We start from the raw sequence: 9,841 nt of genomic DNA, 5'->3' as shown, positions 1-9,841 counted from the left end.
CATCCACTTTGATTTCATACATGTAAACATTTCCTTCACTCATTTGGTTTATTACAAAGTTGCAACACTTAGCCTTTCAATATGCTTCCAGCTGGGTTAGATGAATCCTGGATTTGATACAGAATGGCATAAAGTGTCCCTTTGAGTCAATATCAGTAATTAATTCTCACTCCCTCTCCTGCTGGCTATCCCCAGCCCTCAGATAAATCCAGTCAAACCACTGGTAAGGACAAAATTGTCCATAAAAAAAAAAAAAAATATATATATATATATATATATATATATATACACACACACACACGCACATATATATATGTATGTGTATATATATATATATATACACACACACACACATAATATGTTCCTACTAAAATAGTAGTCTATTAATTTAGGGGTTACAAAAGACAATACTGAAAATATGATGTGATAATTATGCCATGGTTTTAAATAAAATTTGGTCTGTAGCCCAGTAGCCTTTCCCCATCCCTGACAGTAATAAGTTTCTAATTAGCCTTACTATAGAAATCCTAACAACATCGATAGTCTTTAATATTGGAAATCCATGCACAAACCTACTGGAAACAAACGTCGTCATTTAATGTTCTTTAAAAAACAATAATTCGAATGCCTTAGAGAATGAAACTTTACTTCTTGGGCATGTATAACAAATTGGCTTTCCTATGTCACTAACTGTACATGTTTCAGATCTCAGAGGGAAACTAAAATTGTTACTAAACAGAATGGTGGCATGTAAATCCAAAACAACAATGAAATCATCCATATTTAAAGGAATCAAAGTCTACTAACATACCAACCAACAATGTTTAAACCTAGCTTCACCATCCCAGCATGCAGGTGGATAGTGGTGGCAGCATATGGAGGGGCCCAAAATGCACCTGTGGCCCTGGTGGCCACAGCGATGGACAGCGACTCCTTGGGGGTGTGGTCTTGCTGGCTTGGACTCCTGGGACCAGCAGGAGGGGGTCTGGGAACCTTGTCTGTTTCAGAGCCCCCTCTGGGGCTGCAGGTGAGGGCTCAGGTGGTTTGGATGATGAGGGCCCACTGAGGTGACAAGAGAAGGTCCCGGTCAAGTACCAGCACAATGAGTTATGGAACCTGAAGGAGTGGATCCTGGAGCATCTCACTCATCTTTACGACTGCCAGCAAGAGGAGATCATGGCGCTGGAGACTGACATGGATGAGCTCCTGGACATGAGGAGGGATGGTTCCTGGATGGCCGGGGTCAAGCAGCTGCTGGTTGACTTACAAACCCACCGAGGCCTTCACTTCTGGCCTGTTGAACAAGACCCACAGCATACAGAGGCTGAGCACACCCTGGCCCAGAAGAAGTCAAGGTCCTTAACCCTGGTGAATGGTGGCTCCTACAAGACAATCACCACCTGTCCCTGAGCCCACCTCATATCTACAACCATACTGAGGGTCCCTGCTGCCAGGCCTGGCACCATGAGTGGCACTCCCCATGCCCCTAACCCAGGAGCTCTTCTCTGCCCCATCAGTTTTCCATCTTTTGTTGTTGTTGTTGTTGTTGTTGTTGTTGTTAATTGTTATTAACCTGATAGAACTCTTTGCATTCTTGTACTGACTCTGTGGCTGAACCCTTTAACAAACCTAGGATGTGCCTCTGGCATAAGAAAAACAAAAAAAGCAAAACAAAACAAAACAAAAAATTCCAATTCTTTCCCTGCCTTTGAATATAGCCAGAAATAACAAAGAGACATTGCCTTCATCCTACTATAAATTATCAAATTGCTTTCATGTTTGCATGGATAAAAATAGAAACCTGTCATCATTTATGCTCCATCAACTTATCCTTGTGTCTCTTAGGCTCCTACATAACTAACCAAGTTCTTCTTTCATGTGACTATTCTTCCATTGTTTGAAAACACTTACCAAGCCCTCACCAAGGTATAGTCTATTTTCCATATTCAGCATCATCACTTATTTCTTTTTTCTTCTAAATGATAGCTTGAGAAACCTCCTGGTCTATAATCTTCTACAAATGCACACACTGGTATGCATTATAAATTTGGTGTCTACAGTGAAATCTAGAAATCAAGATGTGTCTAGGCCAGTATGCCTAGAGCTGACTTTTCCAAAACAGCCCTTAAAATCCCTTTAGCATTATTATTATTATAATTATTCAAAATACCCCCATATTTTTTCTCAGATACCAAAATGTCCATAGTTTAAATTGTAAAATTCAATGAGTTTTGATAAATGGTTATATACAGATACCCATCACCCTGTTCAAGACTGATTATTCCCTCATTTCAGAGTGTTCCCCTTCATCCCCACCTGCTAGATTCCCCATTACATATAGGTGGTAGAAAACAAACAAACAAACACCTATGCTGTGTACTCATTTGTGCTTGGCTTCATTAGGCAATGTGATCTTTTTTTTTTTTTTTTTTTTGTGAGTCATTAATACAGATCACTGCATGTATTCATTCTTTTTGTGAAATTTTTATTGCCGTAGTAGTATTCATGGCTAAGATTCTAGGTTTAGTTTATGAGTATATTTGCTTTGAATGTGTCGATACGAGGGTCTTATTACAGACATAACCAGCATAGACAGGTAGGAGTAGGAAGTCCATATTGTAAGTCAATATTTACTTAAAATTAAAGGAAACTGGCAAATAATTGTTAAAAGTGTTCATATCATCTCACACTCCCCCTGGCAATGTGTGAGTGATTTGCTGGCTTCACATTTCACCAGGGTGTGGTGTGTTCGGTCTCTTTTATTTTAACCATTCTATTGTGTGCAAGTCGGTAACACATTATGGTTTTAAAATGCATTTCCTCAATGACAAACAAATTAAGCATATCTTTTCCCCATGTTTATAGTATTTTTTGGCTTTTACCATAGATTAGTGGATGTCCTTTACATACTTTGGATACAAATCATTTGTATTCTGAATTGAATTGTGTATTCATGTGCTGTGAATTGTTTTCCATTGTATAACGTTTCTACTTACTTAATTTGTGCTTTTTTTGAAGTTAAAATTTATTTATTTCTATATTTAAAGTTACTAGTTCTTTTTTATGTTTATTTCTTTATTTTTTATTTAACTAATTTTTTTTTAATTTACATACAAGTTAGTTAGCATATATTGCAACAATGATTTCAGGAATAGATTCCTTAATTCCCCTTACCCATTTACCCCACAACCCATCCATTAACCCTCTATTTGTTCCCCATATTTAAGAGTCTCTTATGTTTTGTCCCCTTCCCTGTTTTTATATTATTTTTGCTTCCCTTCCCTTATGTTCATCTGTTTTGTGTCTTAAGGTCCTCATATGAGTGTAGTCATATGATATTTTTCTTTCTCTACTGACTAATTTCGCTTAGCACAATACCCTCTAGTTCCATCTGCGTAGTTGCAAATGGCAAGATTTCATTCTTTTTGATTGCCAAGTAATACTCCGCTGTGTGTGTGTGTGTGTGTGTGTGTGTGTGTGTATACACACACCACATCTTTACTCATCCATCCATCGATGGACATTTGGCCTCTTCCCATACTTTGGCTATCATTGATAGTGCTGCTAATGTTTATTTTGAGAGAGAGCTCGTGCATGCAAGTGGGAGAGAAGCAGAGAGAGCTAGAGAGAGAATCCCAAGCAGGCTCTGTGCTTACAGCACAGGGCCCGAAGCGGGATTCCATGTCATGAACCATGTGATCATGATCTGAGCTGAAACCAAGTTGGACACTTAAGTGACTGAGCCACCAAGCACCGTAGAGTTACTAGTTCCAAGAAATCTTTCTTTATTCCAAAGTCACTAAGATATTTTCCTTATTTTCTAATTTGTATATTTCTACTATATCCAGGTCTATGGTCCAACCCTTTGGTATATAAAGTGAAAGATGAGGGAAGTTTTATTTTTTTTCTTATATGGATGTTTTGTTGCTCCAGCAAAATTTATCCATTTGTCTACATTTAAAATACTAGTACACTGCTAGGAACAATGATATATCTTATATATCTAAACATATAGTTCTACTTTCTGTTGTTCTTCATTCATCTCTGCAGTTATGGGTTTCATCATACATACCTTTAGCTTGAAGAATTTCTTTTGGAATTTCCTATAGTGAAGTCTGGTGCACATAAATTCTCTAAACAATTGGCTGGCTGAAAATGCTTTTACTTTGCTTTCTCTTTTGAAGGATAATTTTTCTGTATCCAGAAATCTAGGTTGCCAGTTTACTTTTTCTTTCAGCACTGTAATCTATCATTCCATAATCTTTTGCCTCCATTGTTTCACATAAGAAATCAGCCATACTTCTTACCTTATGTTGTGTATGATGTATTCCCCCATCCTCACTGTTTTTAAGAAGTGCTCTGCCAAGGTTTACTGATCCACCTACCCCCTAGCCTGAATCTCTTCAAATATTTCTTCTGTCCCATTATTCTTCTCTTCTTTTTTTAAACATTCAACTGTGCATATATTAGGGCGTTTGATATTATCTCATAAACCTTGAAGATTCTGTTCATTTTTCACTCTTCTCTTCCTGTGTCAGTTTTCCTTCAGGCTTACTCATTTTCTTTTCATGTAGGATGTACTCTTTTACCGAGTCCCTCAAGTGAGAACTTTATTTTTATATCATATTTTTTTCTAGCGTTTCAATTTTGTTCAATGTTTTTTAAAACTTCTGTATCTCTACTGATTTTTGTAAGTTCATTAATATCTTCCCCTTTTATAATAGATCCTTCACAGGGGTCCTCCCTCTCCAGAAGCAGATGATCCTCCTGACGATACGTCACTAGTAGCCAAGTGCTAGTCAACAATGCTTCCATCATTCACCTCACCTCACTTCATCTCATTAAACAGGCATATTTTCATCTCACATCATTACAAGGAGGGTTCAGCTCACATCGTTACAAGAAGGGTGGGTACAGTATAATAATGTATTTTGAGAGTGAATACATTCACACAGCCGTTAGGATAATACCTTGTTGTAATTGTCCTATTTTATCATTAGTTATTGTTAATCTCTTACTGTGCCTAATTTAGGATAATACCTTGTTGTAATTGTCCTATTTTATCATTAGTTATTGTTAATCTCTTACTGTGCCTAATTTACAAATTAAACTTTATCATAGGTATGTATATATGGGCAAAACAGTATGTATAGGGTTTGGCACTAACCACCATTTCAGGCACCCACTAGCGATCTTGGCACTATTATAATATAGTTACCAGAATTACTTTAAAGCCCCTGTCTGATAATTACAATTTGTGCCAATTCTGCATCTGTCTCCATTAATTCTCCTCTTTCTTGACCATGGGACATATTTTCATGCTCCATTAAATATCTTGTAAATTTTTTATCATATGCTAGATATTGTAAAAAAAAAAAAAAGTACAGAGACTGGAGTAAATAATATTTACCCATTCTAAGCATCTTCTCTGTAAGGTTACACGTGTAGAGTGCTATCAATCTAGTCTGCACCTGAGATGAGTCTTGATTTTGTGGTATATTTAGTTGGGATTCATTTCACTCTTAAGTTCAAATATTCTGAAGGCAGAATTGTGACATTTCTTTTAGTAGATCTTGAGATATAATCATGACCAACATTCTGGAGACTTTTTTTTTTTAATTAGCAAATTAGTCCTTAATGTTCCAAACTGTGGGGGATTTCTCTCCATTTTTTTTTCTACTTTTCTGCCAGTTTTCTGAATTTCTGCTAATTTCTTTCTACTTTCTCATCCCAGTCATGACTTCCTGTACGTAAAGAAATGACTTTCTTCCTTTTTGCCTTACTTTAGCTTCAAGGGTTGTTGCAGTTCATTGAGTAGGCCTGGAGGGTCTCAGAAATATATCTCTGAGCTCTTTTGCCCTGAATTCCATCTTAAGAAGGCTTTTCATTCTCACTGGGGAAAGTCCATTTTGCCCGACAGCAAACTCTCACTTTTACTATGTATCTAGTCTCCATCATACTATGTTATGCATGTTGAGAAGGTCTATAAGAAAATTTGGCAAGAAGATAAAAACTGCTTCTTTCTCTGGTGGTGTTTAGAATACTAATCCATCATGCTAACCCACACAGAACTCTTACAAAGTCATTAGATGTTTGTCATGATTTCTATTTTGAGAAGATTTTTCTTAACAGCACTGACAAAGATGGAAGAAATCATGGTTCTTTTTTTCTCCAGGCTAGGATTATTATTATATTCTATAATTTAGCCAATTTAGATTTCTTTGTAACCTCAACTCTACGATTTTTTTTAAATCTCTGATTTTGTTACTTATCTGGCAAGTATTGGTGATTCAAGTGAAAAGGACACGCTCTTGTGATTCCCTTCGTGCTATGCGGTAACAAAAGTTTTTGCTTCTCATCTACTTTCTTTTATTTCCACTTGTTTTCAGATAGCACACGTTTTTCACAATTGTCCCCATTCTATAGCTATGGGTTTAGTTTGTTATATTGACGCTCAACAATCTTTAAGGAATTTAATTTCTATTCACCTTTATATCTTCATTTTTTTTCCCTACCCAATTACTGACCCTTGAGTTTTTGTCCTGTTAGCTTTAAAATTCTTCTTGATGAGATAATTTTGAATGGTTTCTGAGATCCCATTGGATTTTCATTTTGGACACAACATATATTTTATTTACGTTGTGCTTAGTATTGTAAGTTATCCTGAAGGTAATTTATAATACTACTCTGAGAAGCAAAATTAGTATTGGTACATTAAATGCTCTTGAATGTTATTGCTTTTGGCTGTTTGGAGATACATATTATATTTGCTTATCAGATCTAATCACAACTTTGATGCTGTGCCTTCTAGGTGAATTATTTTGGTTAAATTGAGCATCTCATTTTACATTTCAACTTAGATCTCAAAATGATATTTGTGTTTTTATCATTATACTAGTAAATACTCTAATTTATTTTTTTTGAATGAGCTATAAAACTCGATTATTGTATTGTTTTTAAAGCACTAAAATTACAGTGACTATGTTACATTGAAAATTAAATCATGCAGAGAAATCGCTAGCAAAATTATGTTTAAAGACATGTTAAAAATGAAAGTTATATATGCCATATTTTCCTACTTTACCTAAGCCCAAATTTATCATTATATTTCTAGAGAAATCCAACTCTAGATTACAGTTTTGAATATATCAGTACTTTCATGATACATGGAGAATTAAAAATTATGAAACACACATTTTTTCAATTATTAAACATTCAACTTTAAGGTTTGTTTTATAATTCTGTATTATATACTCTTCTCTAAGTTAAAAAGAGCAAGTTGCAGATTTCTCCCCATCTAATCTTTCTCCCCTAGGGAGAGGGGTGTACAGGTGTACAGGTAAGAAGGCAAATATAACATTTATCAAGAGGTAAGATTGTAATGAACAATGTACCTCTGTATGGCCTTCCTTACATCTATATGGTTTGGAGTTTACTGAACTTCTTGTGTCTGTTGGTTTTATTACATTTACAAAATTTTCAGTCAATATTTATTTGATTGCATTTCTTATGCCATTCTCTTACTCTCTCTTTTTGAGATTCCAATTACATTTTTGTTAGCTTCCTTGACCCTATGTCATAGGTTATTGTCATTTTGGAGGTAAGCCACCTTTATCATAGCTACTAATTAGATGGCATTAGGACGATGGCAGGAGCTGAAGGTACTCATGTCTGAGTTTGCACAAAGAGTACTTCATACATTCAACTAAGGCATCTCTCTCTGTCTCTCTGTCTCTCTGTCTCTCTGTCTCTCTCTCTCTATCTCCGTGTGTGTGTGTGTGTGTGTGTGTGTGTGTATGTATGTATGTATTAAGTCAATTTTATTTTATTTGAGGTAAAATTTTAACAAAGTAGGAGACAGGTCCTTTAACAGATACATGCAGTGCAAATATTTTCTCTCAGCCTGTGGCTTATTTTTATAATCTTTAATGGCACGTTTTCGGAAGAAGTACATTTTAATTTGTATTAAGTCCATATTTTGATTTTCCTTTTATTCTTAGTGTCCATGCCGTCTAAACATAGAAATCTTCACAGGTTTCAAGTTTGTCACTTTGATTTTGAAACTTGTCAGTGTTGCAGTCCTGAACTGCTCATCGTAAATGTCTGTTTCTTTAAAACAGCATTGTAGATAGCGACAAACTACATAAAATATCATGAAATCTTTCCCAACTTTACCAAGACCTCAGAAATGCTGTATCTGACAGTCCTGAACATTTGTGGCCTAAGGGAAGTGCTGAAATTGTTTGGCAAGTCTCATTTTCCATTTTGATGGTATTTTTATCTTGCTAAAAGAAGCTGTACAAACAGCGATTAGGCAGCAAGACTGGATTTCTAATTGATGCCCTGGCCTTTAAATCTGCCTTCACACAAGCTGTGATGTCTTAAAGAAACACTTTACTCAAGGGGCCATTAGGCAGAAATGCTCTCTCCTGATAAACGATGTCCTGCCCTTTCAATTTGTCTTTCTCAAGGTGGCTCTTTATTTAAGGGGTACCTTGAAGAAGGAGGAATGGGGAGGAGTGGGAAAGACTGAAATGTGCTCCTGACAATTATCTCATGCCTAATAACCCATTTCTCTACATTTTCTTTAATCGAAGTAGGTACTTAAAAAGGAATCTCTTTTATCATGAAAAACTTCAGACCAATAATGTCTGTAGTCAATGTGTTATCCTACATGTTTTTTCTTTTCTAAAAGAGAAGGATGGGTTGTCTTGTGCTAACCTCAAGCATATGAGAATAGCCTTGTGGAAGCCCTTCGATGAACTTGACATATATCCCCTAGAGATATATGAGGACAGTAGACTAGCGTTTGGCATGGACCTGAGGAATCTAAACGTGTGAATATATAAATGTATGGCAATGAATCTGAGCTGGCAGAGGAGAAGGAGAGAGAGAAATTCTGTTGTATTAGGAGATAGTTACATTTCTGGTGGCAGGAGACCTGTGTGTTCCACAGAACAGAAGCAGCACACGCCAGAAAAAGAGACCACCAGAAATCATTTACTATCCTGATCCAAAAGACCAACTCTAAGGGTATTTGTGGTCCACCAGAAAATCTGAGAAAATGGAAAAATAAAACCAAGGAAAGTGCAAGGAATTGAGTAACAGAGTTATAAATAAAATACTCAGCATCACAGAAAACACAGATGCTATGGGGCAAGTTTTATGAAGCACTCATGGAAACCACCCTCAAGAGAAAGGCTCAACTTTAAATACCTGTCTGCCCTAGAAAGGACAAATCCAACTACAGAAATTCCCAGGCAGGGTGAACCTCATATCCCATTTACCCTTTTTCTTTCCTCTCACTGAAGATAGTGGTAGGATCACACTTTGGTTAGCAATGTGAAGGAAGAGAAGAAATAAAAAGAGCAAGAAGGAGATTAGAAGAACCTACATCCTTATCCAAGAAGAAATTACAGGAACACCTGGATAGCTGTAACTAGCCCTAGCAACCCTAAGTGTTATCTGTGAATAGAGACGCATATTTTGGACAGGACACTGATAATTACTGACTGGTGAATTAGAAGAATGGTAGAATTTCCTAAAAGGGACAGGAAGGTCATGGGCCCATCTGCGTTTTCACTCAGTGGCAAAATGAGACCTAACACAACAGAATAAACATACAAAATGGAAAAAAGGCAAAAATGAAACTGCATGTTGTATGTATCCAATGAGTCCTGCTACCTCTTTCATCATGGCAAGTTCATATCAGGGTCACAAACACGTTTAAGTTTCCTTTCTCATCACCCAAACCTTACCTTGATATGACGTTTTCTGGAAGCTTTTCCTCTGACCACTATAGCTAAGTGGTTATTCTTAACCCTCTACCCCGGTGCCTGTT

General features: G+C 36.4%; 1 pseudogene; it reads left to right on the top strand.

The window, feature by feature from the left end:
• The first annotated feature begins 849 nt into the window (after window positions 1–849).
• Window positions 850–1,363, top strand: LOC125937794 (protein phosphatase 1 regulatory subunit 14B-like; annotated as a pseudogene).
• Window positions 1,364–9,841: the final 8,478 nt, after the last annotated feature.

The sequence above is a fragment of the Panthera uncia genome (assembly GCF_023721935.1).
Source record: "Panthera uncia isolate 11264 chromosome A3 unlocalized genomic scaffold, Puncia_PCG_1.0 HiC_scaffold_12, whole genome shotgun sequence".
Taxonomy (NCBI): domain Eukaryota; kingdom Metazoa; phylum Chordata; class Mammalia; order Carnivora; family Felidae; genus Panthera; species Panthera uncia.
This window is presented reverse-complemented; position numbering and strand designations above follow the sequence as displayed.